Here is a 25,075-nt window from a genome sequence, read left to right as displayed (position 1 = left end):
TTCATCTTTTATTTAAAAGGGCTCTCACCGTCACTCGCTCCATACAAACGTAGTTCCAATTTCATTTGAATATTAAGTAACCAAAGTCCATGAAATTTTGCAGACATATTCTAGAAACTAATATCTATGCCTGTGGTTTTCCAGATTTCTGTTAAAATATTCGGTTTCAAAGTCAGGCGGTATTAAAAATTCACATACAAACCTTTGAGCCCCTGTAATTTTAAAACTACATATTTTTAGAAAAATCTAAAACACCACAGGCACAGATATTAGTTTCTAGAATATGTTTGCAAAATTTCATGGACTTCGGTTGCTTAATATTCAAATGAAATTGGAACTACAATTGTATGGAGTAAGTGACGGAGAGAGCCCTGTTAATTTTTCGTAAAATTTATTTTATTGGTAGGTAATCTTATAAATTTCAACTTCACTGATTAGAAAGCAGTACAGTAAAGTATTAAAAATAAGTATTAGAAATAAGTATTATAAATTTTATATTTTAAAATGGATATGAGTTACATTAATAAACTAACTTTCTTCTTAATAAGAATCAAGAAATTAATAAACTCTTTGGTATTATAAAACGAACTTAGTTGCGGAAATCTTTTAGTTGGTTAATAAATAAGCAGATACCTGTACCTGTACCGGGTCTTGAGAGGTCCCTTCTTGCAGAGGTCTTTTCTCCGGGGTAAAGCCGTTTCCGGCCTCTACTAACTATCTAATACCCTAATACCGTATTTACTGCGTGCAGTGGAGCGTGTAATCCAGTTAAATGGGGCATAAGGGAAGGGCCAGCGGTTCGATATTTTTAAATTTTTTTCCTTAGTTTTTCGCACGATTTTCCGTTGAGTATTTTTGATGTGAGATAACTTTATACTAGAGAGATTGAAACAAAACCTCCAAAAACTTAAAAGCTATAAGAGGCGTGTTATTCAGTAAAGATGAGTGTGATTTTAGCAGCATTGGACGTACCAATAAAAATTTTAGATATCTAAGGTCATGCCAGTGTCTCACCATTTTCCTTACTGATGTCAAATGCATATCTTCAATATGTCCTATGTGACCAAACCTGGATATCGATGTCACACGATTTCTCACATTGTGCCTCTTTCAGCTCTGGCAACGCTTGGACTGTAACTGATTGTTTCGTGGTGAAAATATGTATATGAGGATACCTTCATTAACACTTTTTCATTTATTTAAATAAAAACTTACCAAAACAACCAGCTAGTTTTAATACGGTTTAAGAAAGTTTAGGAATAATAAGTATGGTATTTTCTTTTTACCTCAAATGCAATATCTGGTGAATTAACTTTCTGATACGCTGAAAATAAGCTACGAAAATCCAAAATATAAATGTTGAGTGGAGCATTAAAAAACGCTAAAAAGAATAACGCTTATTAGATTTTACATTTTTTCCTATTTTCTAACCTGTAGAACTGCAGCACTGTAGTGGAATCTATTTTAGGTCTAAAAAATAGTCATGCTTCGTTCCATGCGAAACTGTAGCATCACTTACTCAGATGAGATTGATATTGAAAAAAAGGATATAAAAATTTACACAGTGAACTTTTACATACCAAAATTTGTACTGACGTAACAGGAATTGGCTCCCAATTTCAATTCTACCTATCAAGGCCCGTGTCCCAATCTACAGGCTTGATTAAATTCACCCTTTATATGCGTGAGAGCACGCTACAACCTGTATAATATTAGGGATGCGCAAATATTTAATCTTTCACGCGGTCATGTACGTAGACAAAAATTGTCACTAAAAAAATGTTGAATCATAACTAATGAAATTTTTATACAAGTGTAAATTAAAAATTTATAACACCCCCGACAAGTGAAGGTTACAGTAACTTGAAAAGAGTACGGAACCCTCAGTACGCGAGTCTGACTCGCACTTGGCCCGTTTTGTTTTAAGATTCAACATTTTGGGAATTCAACATTTTAGGACTCAACATTTTGCGAATTCGATTCTTATGGGGCTTTACACACTTCACATTTAAGGTCTTCACAATTTCACTACAATACATAACAAGTGTAAATTAAAAATTTATAATACCCCCGACAAGTGAAGGTTACAGTAACTAGAAAAGAGCTGATAACTATCAAACGGCTGAACCGATTTTCTTGGATTATATCTAAGAATACTCTCGATCAAGCCACCTTTCAAACGAAAAAACTAAATTAAAATCGGTACATTAGTTTAAGAGCTACGATGCCACAGACAGATACACAGAAACACACGTCAAACTTATAACAATCCTCTTTTTGGGTCGGGGGTTAAAAATGGAGAGACAGGATTTAAATGATAAGTGAAATCATTGTTTTGAGCTATAAATAAACTACTAGAATTGAAACTCGCAACTTTGTCCTAATGGATTTAGAATTTCAAAATTCAGTTTGAATTCTTTGATTTTCTAGGTTAAAAGTAAAATATGTCACTCTGCAGGTCTTTAGCTATATCCATTTAAAAAATCACATCAATTTAATGCGCCGTGATTGAAGGACAAACCATAAAAAACACTTTAACATTTCTAATATGGGTACTGGGAAGTGCAAGGTGTCAAAAAACTCCCCCACTTAATTAAAATTAATGATGAAACTAATTAATATTATAATTATTTATATGTCTTCGTTACTACGAATTTACTGCATAATTACATACTTATCATGATTTAAAAGATAAATTTTCGATAGAATTAGTGAAAGCTGGTTTAACTGCGCTCATTTGTAGAATAACAAATACATAGTACGAATGCTCTTCTTTTACACCAATCAGGTGATGCTGTTTTGCATGTGGGCATCAACTATCTATACTAATAGGTAAGTAATTTTTTTTTTTTTTTTAGCGTCAGGCTTGTGCTAGGAGTAGGTACGACAATAGTGCAACGGGTAGGATTTGAACCGTCGACATTTCGGTTTTCAGTCCACTCCTTTACCGGTTGAGCTATTGAGGATTTATTGAGGAGTAAATAGTTATGTGACACCTCTCTAGGTGAAATAATGTCTTATCCATCTGCCGATTTTATAAACATGCTTCTATTTTGTCTTAAAAATTCGCGGCCTATTAAACATTGAAATGCTCTTCTATATAAAAAGCAAAAGGTAATACTTTCTAGAGCTCTTAGGAGTACAGTACTTGAGTGTTTCAAACCTTTATGAGCATACTTATGTCATCTAACAAACTCTCATTGATCGTTTGCTTAAAAAGAACTTGGTGAAATCTCCCCTTTTATGTATTTCTTTACAAAATTCGATGGCCCTATTAAAAGTATGCTAAGGTGGAATTTCGGATGAGGTTGGGGAAGCAAAATGGCACCATTCTCAAGATGTTTCATGTTTCTTCCTCGTCAAGTACTTACACTGTATAGGAAAAGAGTGATGTTATACGTACTTAATTTGAGAGTGTTTGGAGGTCGTAAATATTTCTTACGTTATAAAGATTCGTATGCACGACCCGATTTCTGCCGTATTCAGAACAAGCCATCGAGATGATTTGGAACAAATTATTTTATGGCTTTGACTGTGTGATTTACTCTTTATTTTATAATAATCTAGCTCTTTTGTTGAATATATTTTATGCTCTGAATATAAAAACATAATATAATATAAATATGCACTCAAAAGTTTCCTTGAATGTTTCAAGATGATTCAATAAAATATGATAATTTTAACTATTTTTCCGTCTATACCTATATCCGTTATTCCATTTTATGAGGCAAATGTTTTTGGTCTACGATTTATTTTTTCAATGCAGTGGCTCCATGCAACTCGTTTGATTGTCGTCTGCCCACCTAGTAGGCGGACTTCTAACCCTGCACTTTCCAGTGCAAGGTCGCCATTCTAGTACCTGGGACTCCAAGACGCAAGAATGGCGACTTTAAACATTTCGTATTTAAAAACTTTAATAGTTAAATATTTAGTATTTTAGGTTTCATAAACTAGAGCAAATTCGCTTTGTGTAAACGGGTCTTAAAATAAATTTTTAATACGCCGCCCGCCGCTTCAGGTTTTACGGCAAGGTGTTTTGTATACGCCACATGCTCGCAAATCTTTATGGTTATTGTTGTGAAAAAGAGTGATTCTTACATAAATATCGGGTAAAAGGTGAGGAGGTGAAAACATAAGAGGGCTGCTTTTATGTGAATAAGAAAAGAAATTAATTTTATGTTTACAATCCGCAGTTTTTTGGTATCAGTTGAGCAAAAATGAACATTTGAATAATAATATCGGTAACCGCGCTTCCTGTTTCTGCTCTATTAAATCAAGTTACAAGAACTCAACAAGATATGTTCGTTAAAAGATTAATACCTACTTATTTTGAATTATAATACGATAAGAAGGCACTTACTTATTTCAATTTTCACCTAATTAAATAAAGTGTAGTCATTTTGAAAATTACTTCCAGGAGGTAGGCATCTTGGTAAAAGGTTAATCGCCACAAATGAAATCAGTAGCTGGAATAGTCTATAATTTGGAAATTTCCTTCTAAATTGGGTTTTGTACATTCGGAATAAGGTTCACGTAATATGCCTTCTTTACAAAGGGCAGAGATTACTCCGTTCAGCCTCACAAAGTATTAAGATTGTTTCAACGCTGTTATTCCCGACCCAAATTCAAAGGCTTATAAAGTGTGACTTATAAAATTGTAATACGAACGACTGTTACTTCGTCTAATTATCTGGCGATTGTTAAATACTTGAATTTTTGATACTCTATCCACTTTTTCTTATCTTGCTTATACGAATAATATGATTATGCTCACGATTCTTAGGATTGTGATGATAATCATGATTCATGACAAATCTATGTGGTAAATACCCAGTGACTGTTGGGTTAGATTAATAATCATCATTATTTTTTAACCCCCGACCCAAAAATATCTCTGTATCTGTGTATCTGTCTGTGGCATCGTAGCTCCTAAACTAATGAACCGATTTTAATTTAGTTTTTTTTGTTCATTTAATCATGGTGAATTACGAATTCTGATCAGGAATCCTTGAAATTGGAGAATTAATTCTGTTTACTAAAGACCTTTGACAATAATATAATTTGTCGAATAATTTTATTTTCGCTCTTCGTTAATTAAGTAATATTACATAAAACTAAAATATTTTTAAATCATCTCCAGAGTAAAACAAAGTTTGTTTTGCTTTAAAGCATTATTTCGTACAGCGAAAAAATATTAAATACTTACATTTTTAATTAGAGTTAGCAGTTTTATAGAGAAAAGTTTGGAGGCGAAATTGCACTTTGTTGCATCTTCGTTCACATAAAAAATAAGCTTTATAAAAACGCTTGCAGACGATAAAAATTATAAACTTTTTCATATTTTTAACCCCCGACCCAAAAAGAGGGGTGTTATAAGTTTGACGTGTGTATCTGTGTATCTGTCTGTGGCATCGTAGCTCCTAAGCGAATGAACCGATTTTCCAGCAGCCATCCAGCATTTATGGCGGCACGCAAAATCAGAACTATTTTGTCTGTCGACAAATTGTTTAGGCACTTAGTTGGTCACGAAGAGCAGTTTCAAACTCGGAGTTCTGTATGAAAGTTTGAGAACCACATAACCTCGGAAAATTTGGGAACTCGCAAACATAATAATATTTTATGTGTACATAATATGGTATACATGAAAATATTTGTTTCATATTATGTTGAAGTTTTTTCCCACTTGAGGTTTACTCTCGACAACAGTAACTTTTCTTATTTTGTTTATTACTTTCCGTTGGTATTGGATACTCGTACGTTCGCGTATTAGTTATTCTGTATAGAGTATAAGTTAATTAGGGTTGATGAAAGTATACCTACTGGACGTTTCTTTGATACTTGGTATATATTTACTTGTCATTAATATGGGCAGTGAAAGTATGAGAAAACCCCCCTTTTTGCCTCAGTGGTCTACGATGAATACATATTCATTTGGTGTATATTTACTGACTTGTTAGTTCACTTTCTTATGCACACATAGTGCAAAGATCTTGACACAATTTGCAAGTGCGAGTTGGACTTGCACACTAAGGGTTCCGTACCATGGTACAAGATATTTTAGTGTTTTTATGTGCAACACTGCAAGTTAATGAAAACAGCGCCATCTATATGTGATTTAGTAATTTAATTTTTTTCGGATTAATTCCTTTACGTGTGCTAGGAGTATAAGACCTAAATACCGACCTTTCGTGATTCTAGGTCAACGGCAAGTACCCTATAGGTTTTCTTGACAGACACGACGGACGGACGGACGGACGGATGGATGGATGGATGGATGGATGGACGGACAGAGAGCCAGACAGACAGACAACGAAGTGAGTGAAGGAAATAAGAGTTCCTTTTTTCCTTTTGAGGTACGGAACCCTAAAAATCTGGTCCTAATACTTGTCATCATTTTAAAGGAAACCTCTGTGCAAAATTTCAGCTTTCTAGGTCCAAGGATTTGGGGTGGGAGTTAATGAGTCAGTGAGTAAGTGAGTCAGGATTTTTCTTATCATCATAATAAATAAAATATGAATGAGCAATTATGTACTGCTGCTCACAGAGTACAATATCAAAGTTGGAAATTTTTCTAACATGTTGTGTTTTTGTGCAAAGTTTATTGACAATATTCTTTACTTTTATCACCTTTACTTCTAAATTTATTTTATGGGAGTCGAGGTTCAAGGAAGTGCAATTTCGCTCCCGAACTTTGCGCTGTAAAACTGCTAACTTTAATTAAAATCTTATTAAATATTATTTTCTCCTCGGGAAACACAACACTTTTAGGGGAAACAGACTGTATTGTACTTTGGAGATTACTTTTTAACCATTTTACATTTAGTGCAAGTATTTATTTGAAGTATGTAAGAACAAAAAAATATTATAAATCGTCACTGGACTGAAAAAAAATTTTAGTGTACCTTAGTAGGTACCTATCATAATAAATGTAAATTGTTTTTATTTTGCTTTTTACAAATTACTTTCTATATATAGCAAATTAAGCCCAAACGGGCGGGCCAAAACGGGCCACCATACTCTGAGGCATGTTCGTTGGTGATAATATATACAGTCAGTATGTATTGTGGTCCTAGCTGCTAAACATATCTATATACGTGTCACACATATACGGCTTACAATATTGTCTTCACTTTTCAAAATGTGAATTATGAGCTTTGGCCTATCTATACTTTTTTAATGTCTTTGCCAAAATATAAAATGATGTTTTTATATTTTTATCTACATTTAACTTTTCCCAGATATACCTACCTTAATTTAGTTCTTAGTTTCTTATCGAGTAGGTACTTTAGATGTAGAAGTAAGTAAAAAGGAGCATTCTCTGGCAGCGAAAACTTTACCAGGGACAGATTCATCGAACGATCCGAACGAGCTTGATTTCTCGAATGTACCGAATCCTTCCAAGCAAAATGAGGCGAATATCCACCCCTGAACATTCGAGCAACTTCGAATTACTTTTCCTCGTTGCGAGACGCATAATGAATCGAGTCCGCTCTATATATTTGTTTCCGAACTTGACGACGAAATTTTCGAAAGAGCGAAAGTTTTCGACAAAATGGTTTTTCGCAAATCTTCAGAAAGGTAAATCGAACTTTTTTATTTCTTATAGTTTCGAGGTGAGGATGCCATTTTAAACAGAGACCAAACTGGTACCTATTCTAAAAATTAAAATTAGTAATTTACTTTTATGAATGTAGAATACAAAAATAATGTATTACTCTGACCTTTATATACTGTACCATATACTAGATTATAGAATATACCTACTCGTAAAATAAGTGGGTGTGTCACCTACATAGATAAATAATAATAATAATTTGTACATATTATTACAAAAAATAAGACTCACTAGTCACTTCTATGCACAATCTAATCCATATCCATTTTAATTAATTTTATTTAGCTTTTTATGACTCATCTGTTTAACTGATTTTGACAAAATTTGATAGAGAGATAGCTTACACATCAAAGACAGACATGGCTAATTTTTGTGCCGAAAAGCAAAGAATTTCCACAGAATTTTTAAAACCTAAATTCATCCGAACTATCTGTGTTCTTTTCTAGCTGTGGTCTAATATGTGGTCTAGCTTTTTTTTGGTTTTTTATAGTGTAGATACCTACTTTTTATTTTACTATCTCTTATGAACTCTCTTATGTCAGTTAGCCTCATATCTTCATAGTTTGAGCTTCGTGCAAAATAAATTATCATTTCTTTACTTACTTATTAATATCTTTACATAGTATAATATTACAATACAATCTTATTTTAATATGCTGATATAAGTACATAAAACAAATAAGGCTCAGTTTATAAGCTCCAGAAATTGGGTTGGGAGTAACACTGTTGAAACAATTTTAATACTTTGTTAGGGTGTACGGCGTAATCGGAGATATTTATACAAAAGCAGACTTCACGAATCTTATGCTTACGAAAATAAGATTCAATTTGGGATGTTATTTCATCCTACTTCAGATTCTGATTTCGTTTTTTGGCTATTAACCTTTTAACGCGAGTCCGAATTTCATTTGGAAAACTGATACATCTGTATTTAATTAAAGGCGTAGAGAAAATAAGTTTGTATTTAGTAAACGTTTTCATATTAATTGATACTGCTTGTCCACTGACCAATTATTATTATACCTATTTCTATCTTAAAATCTTCTTGGTATCAATAGTAGCAGACCTAGGTAACAAGTGTAAATTAAAAATTTATAACACCCACGACAAGTGAAGGTTACAGTAACTAGAAAAGAGCTTTAAAACGACTGAACCGATTTTCTTGGTTTATAGCTAAGAACACTCTCAATCAAGCCACCTTTCAGACAAAAAAAACCTAAATGAAAATCGGTTCATTAGTTTAGGAGCTACGATGCCACAGACAGATACACAGATACACACGTCAAACTTATAACATCCCTCTTTTTGGGTCGGGGGTTTATAAAATAAGAGTACTTACTACTTATTGCTATTTTATATCCCTTACCTCTAATTGGCTTCTACACTGAATGAGTCGGATCTCTAAATCGCAAGTCGAAGCGGATTAGAAATGGTAGAGTAAGAAATCGAGGGCGAAGCTAATTTAGAGATCATTTTATGATAAAGTTTGAATGGTTCTTAAATTAATCCAAGGAATAATCGAGAGCGGAAGCCCCCTATCTGGGAAGGCCTATTTCTTTCTTAAGGTCTTTTTCTGGACTTTCTTCTCCAATAGATACTAAAACTTCGATTTGCTAGCCATTTTGATACCTGATCTAACATTTTGATTTAATGAGTTGAGTTCTGGACTTCAATACCCATTTGAACTTAGCCCACCCTAAGGCTGATATTCCACCATGGAAAATGAGTGAGTGGTAAACAATACTAAGCTACTCATCAACAAGATCGTTAATTTTTACAGTTTTGGACAGTATCTCCGGTGAAAAAAGATGTAAGTAGAGGTTAGTTAGATGAAGAAGTATGATGGTTTTACCCTTACCTATCTATCACTAAGCGTTCCCGCATATCCTTGGTGGAAACTTTGGAAAGGCTGTAAGCAGACTTGATGAGATGTGAGGGAATATTGCGGCCCTGACTAAACCCTGCGGGCAGCAACATATTATTATATTATATGTCTTCCTTTGACCTAGAAAGCCGAAAGTTACCAAATTTATCGTCAGGCTTCTATGCCTCGGGAATCATTTGGGACTAGTGAAAACTTACTGTGAGTTCCCAGAATATTTTCATAAATTATTATTACGAACATACAATATTATTTTCTTACCTTACAGACGTAGAAATTTACCTTGATTAATTTTATGTAGGCAATATGAGAAAAAATATGATGTAGGGGCATACTGAAATAAAATAAAATAGAGTCAGCCTTTGATATTCCTTTACGATACTCAGTCCTCACTTTTTGATATCCCTTTATGAATGTGATCACAAAGTTATCTAACGATCTATATCGTCTGTTTCATCGAATAAAATAATATCACTTACAACTTCATCTGTCGTTTTAGTCCACGGTCTAGTCTCAAACCTTTGCAATATTTTCTTGTCGTAAGTTACTTAAGTATTTTTTTACTTGATTAGAAATTATAAAGTTTGACATTGCAGTGAGCCGGAATCAAACCCTGGACTTTCCACTAATAAGACATCAATGTACATCAAAAAGATTGTCAAGTTTGCCTCTCCAAATAAACTCCATCACTCGTTTAACTCCATTTATATTGTCGTCACCATGTTACAATAATTCTCTTTATAAAATATTCAGATCACGTACTTTACAATGTCATCAAGAATAAGCAGAAGAAAGAAAAAAGAAAGAAAGAAAATAATATGTTTACTAAAGACCGATTCACACCAATTGCGTACACGTGAAACGTGAGTGACGCGCGTAAACTCCTAACACACCGGGTTACGCATACGTCCACGCTTTACGCAAGCGGTGTACCATGTTTTATACAGTTCCATACATTACAAGGCAATGGTACGCGCTGCGTCTACGCTTACGCAGTCTGTGTGAACGAGCTATAAACATTCACCAATGGTGTCACACTATAATTACTCTGCAGCTGATATTATACTATTCGTCTAAACTCAACACCAGATTTTTATCAACTCTCAGACCGCTTTTATTTTATTTTATTATCAACTAAAATAAATCTAAATATATAAAAGAAAAAGTTGACTGACTGACTGATTGATTGACTCACTGACTAATCTAATCTATCAACGCAGAGCTCAAACTACTGAACGGATCGGGCTGAAATTAGGCATGCAGATAGCTTTTATGACATCCACAAAGAAAGGTTTTTGAAATTTGAAAGGGGGTAAAATAGGGGTCTGAAATATGTGTAGTCCATGCAGACGAAGTTGCGGGCATAAACTAGTTCTTTAAAAATTTAAGTAGTGATCTTGGATGAATAAATACTCGTAGTGATCTTGTTTTTGATTTTTTTTAATTGTTAATAATAGAGCTTAGGTGCTTGGGAAAAAATGGGATAGTAGGTATGTGTTCCTGGCCTTAGAAAATTAGAGAGAAACTTCTTAGCGTTATTTGTGCCAAGCTTTCGTAAATTACGGGCCTTTGTTGTAACATTAAGACGTTTTTGCTTACGATGGGAAAATCATAAGTTGCTGCTTTATTATTATGCCCGTACTTTGGCAACTACTAAAAGGATTTAATGTGCTTTTTTGTTTATTAGCGCTATGTTTATAGGCGTCTTTATATATTAGTATGAAACTAAGTTCTTTTCTATTTCCCCATAATATTTTTGATGACATGGCATTAAAATGTAACCCCAAACCATTCCTTTTGATATCTTAATTAATATATTATACCTATTATACCTATTTTGTTTATAAGGTCGAATTTTAAAATAATCTCCAAGATGTCTGTGATGAATAAAAAGATATTTTGTTCATCGTACTAAAACATTTTCAAAAGAACAGAAACTTTTTCTAAAAGAAAGCCCATGAAAACAATGCGTCAATAGAATTTTTGAGCTTCCCGAATGGGTATTTAAAATAAGCCATTTTTTTTTTTTTTACTGTGTACAACATTTTTGGTGGTATATATAGTACCTACCTGTAGCTACTACATTATAATCTATACTCTATACTAATAAATAAAATTGGAGTGTCTGTCTGTAATTTCGAAATAACTACCTCATATTAAGCTCATATGGTTATTTGAACGATACCATAACTGAATCACACGTTTTTAAAATTTTTGTCTGTCTGTCTGTCTGTCTGTCTGTTTGAAAAGGCTAATCTTCGGAACGGCTGAACCGATTTTGACGGGATTTTCACAGACAAGTAGAGGATTGGCCAGGGAGTAACATAGGCTACTTTTTTAACCGACTTTCAAAAAGGGAGTTGTGTTTTTCTACCTATGTACACCGAAATCTCCGAGATTTCTGAACCGATTTGCGTAATTTTTTTTTTAATCCCACGGGAAAGTTCCCACGGGATTTCAAACCCTAAATCCACGCGGGCGAAGCTGCGGGCATCAGCTAGTATTATTATAAGCATGATAAACTGTAAGATTTCTAGAAAATGACCTAAGTTCTAAGTACAGTATGAGTTATTTGATACCTACATCGGTATAGCGCACTATTAAGCTAGACTCAACAGTAATCTTAGACAAGTTAAACCGAGTTGAAAGTTAAGGTTTCGCGGATTAGCGGTTAAGTGTAGCTAATCTCTCTCCTCTTAGAAGACTTAGCTTAGCTAAGTGTAGTAGAATTTGAGCTAAAGCAATTTGAAGACTTATGTATTATGTAACGTGCCTCCTAAACTAACTGAACTAACTATTCTATGAGAAGATTAAGTTTTAGGTCTAAAGTTATACTAAGTGAAGGTATATTCTAATAGTTTATACTTGAAAAACAGTCTTTGTTACAAAGATTTTCTAGGTTCTGACTCATAGATCTGGATTCTGTTTTTAAACATTGCATCATCATCACACTTAGCATCGTATGTCTATGCACATATTCGAAATTAAAAAAAGTATTGTAACCCCATAGGGGTTGAATTTCAGAAATCCTTTCTTAGTTGTAATCAACGTCATAATAGCTATCTGCATGCCAAGCAACCCGATCCGTCCAGTAGTTGGAGCTGTGCGTTAATAGATCAATCAATCAATATTATTCAGCTATTCCTTTTAAATAGCTATTCAATTTCTTCTTTTTAAAATTAAGTACAGTAATAATAAAATACTAGCTGACGCCCGCGACTTCGTCCGTGTGGATTTAGGTTTTTCGAATTCCCGTGGGAACTCTTTGGTTTTCCGAGATAAAAAGTAGCCTATGTGCTAATCCAGGATATTATCTATCTCCATTCCGAATTTCAGCCAAATCCGTCGAGTGGTTTTTGCGTGAAGGAGTAACAAACATACACACACACACACACACACACACACACACACACATACAAATTTTCGCCTTTATAATATTAGTGTGAAGTGTGATACTATTAATAGAAAGTATGGAAATATTTAAAATTCTTGATATAGCTTTACAATCCATAATTGAGATCTCTTGTAAATTCGCAACTGTGCCTCGGCGAGCCGTTAACATCAGCCGCTCGCTTGCTTCAAGAGATACAGCCCCCACTAGACCTTTTATACGACAGTGTAGCTTTTTATCTTCGCTTAACACTGTCTTCGGGTTCCGTCGCTGAATATATGAACCACTCAGACGCTCTTGACTCAAGAGCTCTCCGATACTTTTCAATCTTGAAATGTTATTGTGGGTAGATTTGTGTTGAGTTTCTTTACAGTTTCAGCAGCTTTTCAATCGGCTTTGCCCGAGAGATAAAGTAGATGTCTCAAATTTTAGCAGATATTCTAATAGACTGATAGTAGAGTGATTTTGTTCTTCCAAAGCATACAAACTAGTTAGTACATGGTAGGGTTCACGTAATACATGCTCACTTGCACAAGGACATTTAAACTGTTTAGCTTTTTGTAATGCTATTAGTTTTTGGCAAAAGCGTAATGCGGTTGCCAGAAAATATCAGCATTAAATTTTATTAAATGAAGTGACCTCGTCAAAGAGAGCCATAAACGATTAAATAATATATTGAGAAATTCATTAAAACTCTTGATTTTTTTTTAAATATAATTTTAGTATGATACTAAGCTTGCAATTGCTTGCTATAAACACAAATGGACCGAACAGAACCATTTTGTTAGATGATTTGCTATCATTTATAAACGTTTTTTCCCTTGAGACTTCCATAATTGATGGGGAAACTGGAGTAAGTCCAAAATATCGAAAAAGCTAAAATGCTTAGTATTTTTTCGTATTATATAACGACGAAATTGTTTCATCGCGAATCCTCTAGGGAGGAAATAATATTTAAAGTGCAGATAAAGGGAAATTCTACCGAGCTAGCTAACAGCTCCCCCTTGAGTTTACAACAAGGATGAACTCTAATGAGACAGCTGTTCTGGGGATATATCTGCGGGAACCCGTCGTTTGCATATCAGCATTATTTGAGCTATAAATCTAATAAGGCGAAGTGAAGGATTTTAATAAACTAAGTTATTTATTCAGATACAAGTTAGCCTGAGTTAGCCTAAAGTGATGATGCAGTCTGAGACACAGATATTAGTTTCTAGAATATGTCTGCAAATTTCATGGACTTGCTTAATATTCAAATGAAATTGGAACTACGATTGTATGAAGCGAGAGACAGAGAGAGCCCTGTTAAAAAATCACAGTTAGTGCGGACTGCTGACAGAAGTGAAGAGTAAAGTTTTGACTTATTCCAAAATCGCCTAACATGCCTAAAGAAATTTTCGATTCAATAACAGTGGCTTTTTTCGTATTTCCAAGTTAATTGTAGTAGTTATTAAAAATAAAATTGAATAACTAGTAAATTAAAACAATTATGATTATTTTTAACCCCCGACCCAAAAAGTGGGGTGTCATAAGTTTGATGTGTGTATCTGTGTATCTGTCTGTGGCATCGTAGCTCCTAAATTAATGAACCGATTTTAATTTAGTTTGTTTTTATTTGAAAGGTGGCTTGATCGAGATTGTTCTTAGCTATAATCCAAGAAAATTGGTTCAACCGTTTGAAAGTTATCAGCCCTTTTCTAGTTACTGTAACCTTCACTTGTCGGGGGTGTTATAAATTTTTAATCGACACTTGTTTACATCTCTATTGGCACTCCGAACACTATTAATTTGAGCTTGTAGGCCACGCGACTTTGAGGTATCCATCCGATAAATAATCGCCCAACGCGCGCCTAAAAACTTTCCACTTCAATATTTAATCTGAAATTGTGATAATATTAATCAATCTAGGAATATTTTCGAAGGATATTCTATTTTAACCTAATATAACATGTGCCAACGATCTAAATACATAAAGATTCAATCGAACACAATCGTCGTACGGATCCATTGTCCCCGCTGCCTAACAATGAAACACAAAGTTTTCCTCTTCAATTATTCTCCTGCTCGTCTTACCGGCAAAATATCGCGAGCCTTGCCAAAATAACTCAAATGTGTCGCAATAAATCCCGTTGCAGCGAGTCAGTTTCAATTGGTTCGCTATTGGCCGCATCGGAATTCGCTTCATTCGAAGTTTCGAACTTCACATGTGCAGTTTTCTTTGAGACAACTTTGTCAGGTCGTATGGACATACTTTTACGTCTGATTTATTTTCATTCGTTTTATTTCTTCAGGCTTCGGAGTTTTGCGAGTAATAGTGGCTGATTCATCCTTTTATCGCCATAAATTTCCGGCAGATGGATTCTTTGAACGTATTCTTTGTTTTAACAGTATTAAAACGTAGGATTTAAAAAAAATGATTTTATTTATTATATTTTTATTTTTATATTATATGTATCCCTTTTATATTACATGCAAGTAACTTATTGTTTTATTTAATTAACTTCATAAATGCGAAAGAAATAATAAACTAAACAACTAAACTAAATAATAATAATTAAAATAATGAACCTAAAATTAAAAAAAAAACCTTAAAAAATATAGTATAATAACTAAAATAAATTATTAAAAGAAGTCCCTTTAGGCAAGGTTCCGAAGATACTGGCAGCGTTCCCCCTTTGGATGGCTAGACTAATTCTTTGTCTGAGGTAGCTGCCAGCTCTTCGGTCTCCTGTGATGGAAAACGTAGGATTACATCATTTTTATTAAGCCCATCATGCCCATGCATAAGTATTGTCCTGCTTATGTTACCATCAAAATATCACGGGTTTTGGCGAAATAACTCAGATGTGTTGCAATAAATTATACTGCAAAGAGTACCTACAGTTTAAGTTGCCTTGTCAAAGTTCACAAATGAAAAGTTTTCTTTGTGTAACTTTATTAGAGTGTATAATAATAAACGTCAATTTAATGTTTTTTTTCTTCCGTTACTTTAGTTTTCTGTTATTTTATTTCTCTTTTGTTTCTGTTATTTATTGATTTCATTGTTGCTGTTATTTTATTTTTTGTTCTTTCCGTGTCTCTGTTATTTTTTCTGTTGTTTTTGTTATTTCATTGTTTGTTGTTTCTGTTATTTAATTTTTTGATATTTCTGTTATTTTTAACATTTTTTAAAAATAGGGTAAAATGTGCAAAATAAATAAATGAGAGTTATATTAAACGTCAACACGTTTACTCCTTTTCAGTTTGATTTTCTATTATAACTATGTATATTTTTTTATTATAATTATTTAAAGAGTTTTATGTTATTATGTTAAAAAAATTAACTCACGAGATTTATTTTCTTCCAATATAAAATAAATATAAATACATTTCCTATTCGGATCTTAAATTAAAAAAGGGATTCTCGGATACAGTATAAAACATGCTTTAGTATAGAAGAAAGTGTCTGCCATTTGTAAAAAAGATAAAACGTTTTTAGCGCATTGTGAAAGTAATTCGCGTTGATTGCTTTCCTCTTTTACGTTGTAATTTTATATGTTTTACTTTGAATGAGGAGTGTAAAAAGATGAATAAAACATAGAATTACAAGACGTACAAACGTGATACTTAACGGGTTAAGTATTTTCATCACCCATCAAAAAAGTTGATTTTAGTACCTCACAAGGAAAAAACGGAACCCTAATAGGATCACTTTGTTGCCTGTCTGTCTGACTGTCCATCTGTCCGTCTGCTCGTCTGGTCGTCTGTCCGTCTGTCCGTCTGTCGTGTCCGTCAAGAAAACCTAAAGGGTACTTCCCGTTGACCTAGAGTCATGAAATTTGGCAGGTAGGTAGTTCGTATAGCAAAAGAAGAAAAATCCCAATCCCAAAAAATGTGTTTTTGTGGTCACATCACAAAAAAATGTGTTTCAATTTTCAAAGTAAGATAACTGTACCAAGTGGGGTATCATTGAAAGGGCCCTTACTTGTAAATTCCAAAACAGATTTTTATGCATACTTAATAGCTTTTAATTTATCGTGCAGAATGTCGGAAAAAATACTCAAGTACGGAACCCTCGGTGCGCAAGTCTGACTCGTACTTGGCCAGTTTTCTTTTACTTAAAAATTTTATATAACCCTGGTAATGCCCTGGTAACGGGCCACCATTTTTCAAAGCACGCCTGTGTGTGGGTGTCAAAAGGTGCGAATCCCTGCAGCAATACCTACGAGTAGGTATTTACATGTATTTTGTCTTTCATTGTCTCTCTATTTTTAAAATACGGAGCTTTTTCTATCTGGAGGTTTATCTTTACACGGAAAATCGTTTCAGGATTTTCTTCAGAAACGGAAAATTTCGTTCACTTAGAAATTTCTGAAATGTTACGTTTCAAATTCTAACAAGTTAAAAAGCAATACAGCATTGTAAAGTCAAAATCTCCTGAGGATGCTCCGGTGTCGGGGCGAAACGTGCGTCGAGAGTAGTGGAAAAGTCTTGTGTGGTGTTGCATGTGAATGGTGGTGGTGGCAGTGCTTGCTTGGGAACTTGGCTTTATTGCTTGGTTGGGGAGGTAAGCGGTGCTTAGCTTGTAACTGCATGTTTGACCATACAGATTTATCCTGTTGGCGGATTATAGCAAAATAATTTTTAACTGTTTCTTGCTCAATATATTCAAATAATAATTCATAAAATTTTCCAGTAAGTATTTCTTAAATATTTATAAAAAAAATCTCCGTAGCCTGTGGAATTTTCATCTTTATAAACATAATTATACGATCAGCATAGAAGAGAAAAAAATATTCCATCTACAATAAAACCCAACATTTATGTCCAGTTCATCACGATATACGATCCTGTGAACAACCGACCCGGTCTACCCAATTTGTGGTCGTAAACGGGGAGAATACGTGACGATCTTAAAATGCAGAACACTTTCCCTATTGACTGAGTTATGCAAAGTTGAATTAGTGATGACGTTTTTTACGATTCCTGAAATTCTGCTTGTAACTATTATTTACATGAGCCAGTCACTACAGTAGGAACCTCAGCATTTTAATATAGTAGGGATCTAGTCTATCTGGTCTTAATTAGTTAGAAGAGTCCTAAATACCTAGTCCTAATTAATGATTCAAAATTAGTTTAATTAAATTAAATTTATTTATTATTTAATACAGTGTTAGACTTAAATGATAGGTAATAAATATATGAAACATAATAATTGTCTCCAAAGCTTGAATCCTAATCATCACTACGCATCCCTAATTAACCATATTTGGTTGGTTAGTTGGTTTGTCTTTGAGTCACGTCACAACGAAGCAACCGTACCGTGGTTTATTGCATGGATACGTAAAAAATTAAAGTGGTTTAAAGACCCGGTGAGTGACGTAGGCTACATTTTATCCAAGAAAATCAAAGAGTTCCTCGGGACTTTTAAAAACTTAATTCCACGCAGACGGAGTCACGGGCATCAGCTAGTGTGTAAATAATGCTAACTTGTGTACAAAGCTCTAAACAATTAGGAATTCAACATTTTGAACCTGAAGGAACTTAAATGATCGCTGTGAAAAGAATCCTAATAACAAAGTCAATGAAGCATTTTGTGAAAAAACATTGTACATATTGTGGTGAAAAATCTGCTTTAATTTAGTCATGTTTCAAGAAATTGCATTTAAAGCATATTGTGCTAGTGCATTTTGCAGCTCAAATTAAATGCATGGTATTTCCAAATTGAAATGCAAAAAAAGAGCGCGGCACGCTTTTGTTAATTTAAATTATTTGATCAACCTTTTGAATAAAAAACCCACAACGTACAACTTTTATTTTAGTCTGAAATTGGTTTTCCAAATTCCAACCTCAAATATGCCTGCAAAAATTGCATTAATATTCCAAATTAACGATTTTACATTCAAAATTTAGCTCTATGTTTAATTTATCGGTATTTTTAGGGTATGTCCGGAAAAAAAATTATCCTTATAAGATCACTTTGTTGTCTGTCGTGCATGTAAAGCTCCATCAAGGGAATAAAAACTTATAGGCTGTCTACTGTCTACGTCCCGTTGACCTAGAATCACGTAATTTGGCAAATAGAGACTCTATATAGCATAAATGAAGGAAAAAAACCGAAAACCGTGTGGTTACACCACACATAAAATTAAAAAGTGTTATTTCTTAATGGTACGGAACCCTTCATGTGACAGTCGGACTCGCACTTGCCGGTTTTTTTCACTAAGTTTGGTTTGGTATATTATAATAAATAAAATGATGATGCAAAATACGTCACAAATATGATATTTCTACTGTTAAAACCACCTCCAGTATAGTTGAAAGTAAGTATCTAATATACGTATAATAATCGTCATAATATTTCAATGTCTACCATTATGAAAGATTATGGATAGGTGCTAGTATGCTCACTATATAAAAGCGATCAGTTTGTGCACGTTTTTGCCAGTAGAATGGTAGCCAGCCATGGCCGAAGTCTTCCAACGCATCGGACCGTATAAAATGTCCTTGCTGTACAAAAGCAAAAAAATTTACTGATGTCTGTTTTTCGAGCACGTTCCGTAGAGCCATACTTTTTGGCCTTGCCGTTAACATTTTTGTTCTTTTTAACTTGTTAGAATTTGAAACGTAACATTTCAGAAATTTCTAAGTGAACGAAATTTTCCGTTTCTGAAGAAAATCCTGAAACGATTTTCCGTGTAAAGATAAACCTCCAGATAGAAAAAGCTCCGTATTTTAAAAATAGAGAGACAATGAAAGACAAAATACATGTAAATACCTACTCGTAGGTATTGCTGCAGGGATTCGCACCTTTTGACACCCACACACAGGCGTGCTTTGAAAAATGGTGGCCCGTTACCAGGGCATTACCAGGGTTATATAAAATTTTTAAGTAAAAGAAAACTGGCCAAGTACGAGTCAGACTTGCGCACCGAGGGTTCCGTACTTGAGTATTTTTTCCGACATTCTGCACGATAAATTAAAAGCTATTAAGTATGCATAAAAATCTGTTTTGGAATTTACAAGTAAGGGCCCTTTCAATGATACCCCACTTGGTACAGTTATCTTACTTTGAAAATTGAAACACATTTTTTTGTGATGTGACCACAAAAACACATTTTTTGTTTAGTTTAGGAGCTACAATGCCACAGACAGACACACGTCAAACTTATAAAACCCCTCTTTTTGGGTCGGGGGTTAAAAATGAAATAAGTAGGTGGTTATATTGAAATATTTTTACAAAAGTAATCTAATCAAGGCATGATAAAATGCAGTTAAGTTAAACAATTTTAATCATCCACTATTACCAAGGATAGCACTTAGACACGTAAATCGAGCGGGACAAGGACAAAATAAAACACAACAATTCGTTGTTAACAACAACAATCAAATTCTAGCAACAAAGTTTATGTTCTTTGCAACCAAAAAAAAAATCAGAGCAAAAAATATATGAAGTCCATTTTTATGCATTTCCAATTCACATCGGAAAAATTTGATATGCTCCGGTGTCGGGGCGAAACGTGCGTCGAGAGTAGTGGAAAAGTCTTGTGTGGTGTTGCATGTGAATGGTGGTGGTGGCAGTGCTTGCTTGGGAACTTGGCTTTATTGCTTGGTTGGGGAGGTAAGCGGTGCTTAGCTTGTAACTGCATGTTTGACCATACAGATTTATCCTGTTGGCGGATTATAGCAAAATAATTTTTAACTGTTTCTTGCTAAACATGAACTTCCGCAAAGTAACGCCTGATTCTATCCAATATTTGAATATATTGAGTCTCGTTTTGGCTGTGGAAACCATCAGTCTAAGAATATAATTATCCTGGCAATCAAGTTTACAAAAATAAAACAGCCACTAAAAACTACTTATTTAACTTATACAACTTCTCTTCTTTGTTTCTATCCACAGGCCGCATTCCGTTTTTAGACTACTCAGTGGTCTTTACTTTATCAATCTTTGGACATAGGCTTCCTCATTTTCATGTCTATTTCTATGTTTATTTCTGTATACTATTTCTGTTTATTCTATAGGTGCATCAACTAATGTCAAAACTTGAAGAAAATGAACCAACGTAAAGGTATGACCATAGGACCAGACAAAGTGGTCTCAAAGAAAACTGCACATGTGAACTTCAAAACTCCGAATGTTGCGACCAATAGCGGACCAATTGAAATTGACTAGCTGCAACGGGATTTATTGCGACACATTTGAGTTATTTTGGCAAGGCTCGCGATATTTTGCCGGTAAGACGAACAGGAGAGTAATTGAAGAGGAAACGTTGAAATTTTACGCTATTGGGCAGGCGGGACAGTAAAAGCGTTCGACGATTGTGTTCAATTGAATTTATCAATCAACGTCGTGATGGATGTTTTATTTTATGCCGGTGATCATGTTGCAAGGATAATAATAATTGTGATTTGGTAAGGTTTGAGTTTATCGAGGTGAGGGACTGTGGCCAAAACCTTCTAATTTTGAGGAAACCCGTGTTCAGTAGTGAGCCAGCAAAGAGTAGTTGGTGTTGATGAGATCGCTACTACAAGACTTTCTTCCGGTGCTTTCTAAAGGAAAAATATTATAATTACATTACTATAGAACTGACACTGTACGGAACACTAATTTAATACATAAGGACTGTTCTCTCTTACTTAATTATTTTTTACTGCTGCTTTTTTCGGTACAAATTTCATTCGCTCTCTGTTATATTGAATACTTTGCCATTCGTCATCAGCACAGTACAGCCGCTTTGCAGCAGCACAAATTAAATACAATTCAAATTTTTCCGATGTGAATTGGAAATGCATAAAAATGGACTTCATATATTTTTTGCTCTGATTTTTTTTTTGGTTGCAAAGAACATAAACTTTGTTGCTAGAATTTGATTGTTGTTGTTAACAACGAATTGTTGTGTTTTATTTTGTCCTTGTCCCGCTCGATTTACGTGTCTAAGTGCTATCCTTGGTAATAGTGGATGATTAAAATTGTTTAACTTAACTGCATTTTATCATGCCTTGATTAGATTACTTTTGTAAAAATATTTCAATATAACCACCTACTTATTTCATTTTTAACCCCCGACCCAAAAAGAGGGGTTTTATAAGTTTGACGTGTGTCTGTCTGTGGCATTGTAGCTCCTAAACTAATTAACCGATTTTAATTTAGTTTTTTTTTGTTTGAAAGGTGGCTTGATCGAAAGTGTTCTTAGCTATGATCCGAGAAAATCGGTTCAGCCGTTTGAAAGTTATCAGCTCTTTTCTAGTTACTGTAACCTTCACTTGTCGGGGGTTTAATAAATTTTTAATTTACACTTGTATACTAATAAGTATTAAAAAAAAATATATGAAACTATTTGTAAATAAACACAATTCGTGAGAGCTTCTAAAAGTGCAATATAAATAAATCTTGTAAAGTGTATATTGATTCGATTCGAACAAGGTAAAAAGAAAGGCAGAGAATGGTGTCAGTTTGTAAAGCACGTTCCATTTTGGTCTTCTTTTTTCTGTTCTCTTACACGTTTCTCTATTTTCACCTGTTCAACGAACCTTACAGCGTTAACCTTTTAGTATGCAAAGAGGATTTCCTGGATTGCGACGTAAAGTCCAAAAATCTTTATTGTAAGACTGTGGTAGTTCTCGCCGTGAAATTTACATTGTAAAATTTATGTTATATTCTATTGTTATTACGCTTACGGTTCCCGAAACAATAGTCAAGTTTTATTTGCCTTACTAGATGATACCTGTGACTACGATTGCGTGGACATAGATTTTTGTAAAAATCCTTAAGGAACTTTTTGTTTTCCCGTATAAAAGTAGCCTATGTCCCTCTTCGATATGTAAAAATTAACTCCCTAATAATATCGCTTTTAATAATAATGGTATATAGTAATGGTGTATAATAAATAATCCCGTTGTACCGATTTTGACGAAATTTCAAAATCGGTACAACGGGATGATACGTGAAAAGCTATCAGACCGACAGACACACTTTCGCATTTATAATATTATATAGTATAGATTGTTATTAGACTAAAAATGGTGTCCGAAACAATACTCAAGTATTTTTTAGTAGTTCTTCATTGTCTATTTAAAAATACTTCTCTATAAGAATTAGGAAAGTCAATAAGTTTTTTCCAATTACAACTAAAATAACACCATTGTTGGTTTAACAATTTCATGTTCACGGCTTATTTATTATCTTACAACTTTTGTGAGAATTTTCATAATAAAATGTTTTGTGCAGCTTGTGTAAAAGAATGGACTTTATTAGAACGACAAAAAAGACTTACTGTTAAATAAGTTAAGTTTTTCACAGTTACTAGAGGCACAGTTTCTACAGGTCTGATATTGATATCGATACTTTGATAAAATATAAGTATTTTCAAACAATACCTCTAAAAAATAACTTAAAGAAGGAAACTAATAAATTATTTACCTTATATTTAAATTTACACATGCAGTTTTAAACATAAATTATGTCGATACCGCAAGAAAACCATCCTATCTTTTTTTTTTTCAAAACGCAGCAAGAGCTCTAACGCTATTTCACCTCGTAGCAGCCATAAGCACTAGATATCTTTAACTTGCACCAGGGATTACTGTCAGTTCTCCCGACCTCCGTACTAACCGTAAAATGTTTTACTCCGCAACATATCGATAAAAGCCGAGAGACTTTACTGCCTGTTTATGATGCCACCAATAACAGCCGAGCGTAAATTGTCTATTTCGACGAAGGCAACCGTATTATACTTAGCGAAACAATGGCGAAAGATGATTTTGTCATCATTATTATTAGATACGAGCCCTCCTAAATAACACACAAATATTACGCTCAGTACACAAAAATCTTTTTTAGACTTATCACCATCGTCACCCAATAATAATAGATTTTCGCCGCTGTAGAAACTTCTATACGTAAAGGTCCTGCCCTGAAGTGGTTCTTTGCAACTCTTGTAAAGTCTTACTGTGTTTGTTTGTGTGAGTTTACGCCTCAAAATAATACCTATCTGTAAAAGCTGAGAGAGTTTGTCACTATGAGTTTAAATTATGTATTATGGAAACACGATATAATTACTATTATGAGATAGTTTTGTATGGAAAAAGTAAAGTAAGCCTACGCCAAGCCACAGACATAAAGTAAAATTATTTTTTTAATGTATAATACACCAGTTCATTACCTTTTTTTGTAAAAATATCAAAAATTTCACGCTTGCTTCGCTCGCTCTTTTTTTTTTAATTTTATTGATGCTCCTATCTTTATTCGCATGGATTTAGGTTCGATTTTCAATTATAAAAGTGGGTAACCCATATCCATAGACCAATGAGTCTATATCCGTTTCTGGAATGCAAGCTATCTCACTATTTTTAGGGTTCCGTACCTCAAAAGGAACAAATGGAACCCTTATAGGATTACTGACAACAGTCAACAGTCAACAGACAACAGTCTGTCTGTCTGTCCGTCTATCTGTCTGTGCGTCTGTCGAGTCTGTCAAGAAAACCTATAGGGTAGTTACCGCTGACCTAGAATCATGAAATTTGGCAGGTAGGTAGGTTTTATAGCACAAGTAAAGGAATAAATCCGAAAACCGTGAATTTGTGGTTACATCATTTAAAAAAAAATGTGTTCTCAAACATGCAAGATGAAATTAGCCTAAGCTTGAACAAAAAGCACTCGCAAGCTTATTCGAAGCATAAAGGAAAGTTGTATGGGAAACGGAAGCGTCTTGTTTGTAACAATACATGGACAAACAAGTGGAAATAATGCGGTTATCTTTACAAATACAAAACCGTATCGCTCGAAACGTGGAATGGGAAAAACGAAGTACGTGCATTTATTCAAAACTGAATTTATGAACGCCTTTGTTAATATTTTATTTTTGCAACGCTTTCATAGCCTGTAAGCGGCTTATTAAAATTCAACTTTTAATGGACTGTTTCATCTTTTGTCGCATAAAATGATTCATATCGCTGGATCTAACCACAGATGTGGGTATTTTACGAATGAAATTGCCAGCACTAAAGTATTAATTAGTTGTAGCGGTAAATCAACACTGGCACAACAGGATTTCACCTGGTGCCTTCCGTACCTATATTGATTTTCTATTTAAGTATCAATTAATAAAAAAGACAGTAATTGCTTGTTGATTAACCAATATAAATGCTGGGTTACTTTGTGGAATTCCATGATACACAAGCTTGTTATACATACTAATATTATAAA

At 33.9% G+C, this 25,075-nt stretch overlaps 1 protein-coding gene and 1 long non-coding RNA gene across 2 annotated transcripts in view; one reads left to right on the top strand and one right to left on the bottom strand.

Annotated features, from left to right (window-relative positions):
- LOC123874718 overlaps positions 1 to 12,921 on the bottom strand; it is a 30,653-nt gene extending 17,732 nt beyond the window's left edge. Inside the window, exons 1-3 of the long non-coding RNA XR_006797993.1 lie at positions 12,911 to 12,921; positions 9,743 to 9,753; positions 2,582 to 2,588 (exon numbers count right to left, since the gene is read on the bottom strand). This is a non-coding gene — a long non-coding RNA (uncharacterized LOC123874718). The remainder of the gene's footprint in view (positions 1 to 2,581; positions 2,589 to 9,742; positions 9,754 to 12,910) is intronic.
- LOC123874714 (hemicentin-2) overlaps positions 1 to 25,075 on the top strand; it is a 329,775-nt gene that overhangs the window by 113,234 nt on the left and 191,466 nt on the right. The window lies entirely within an intron of this gene.

This window comes from Maniola jurtina, chromosome 19 (assembly GCF_905333055.1).
Source record: "Maniola jurtina chromosome 19, ilManJurt1.1, whole genome shotgun sequence".
Classification (NCBI taxonomy): domain Eukaryota; kingdom Metazoa; phylum Arthropoda; class Insecta; order Lepidoptera; family Nymphalidae; genus Maniola; species Maniola jurtina.
This window is presented reverse-complemented; position numbering and strand designations above follow the sequence as displayed.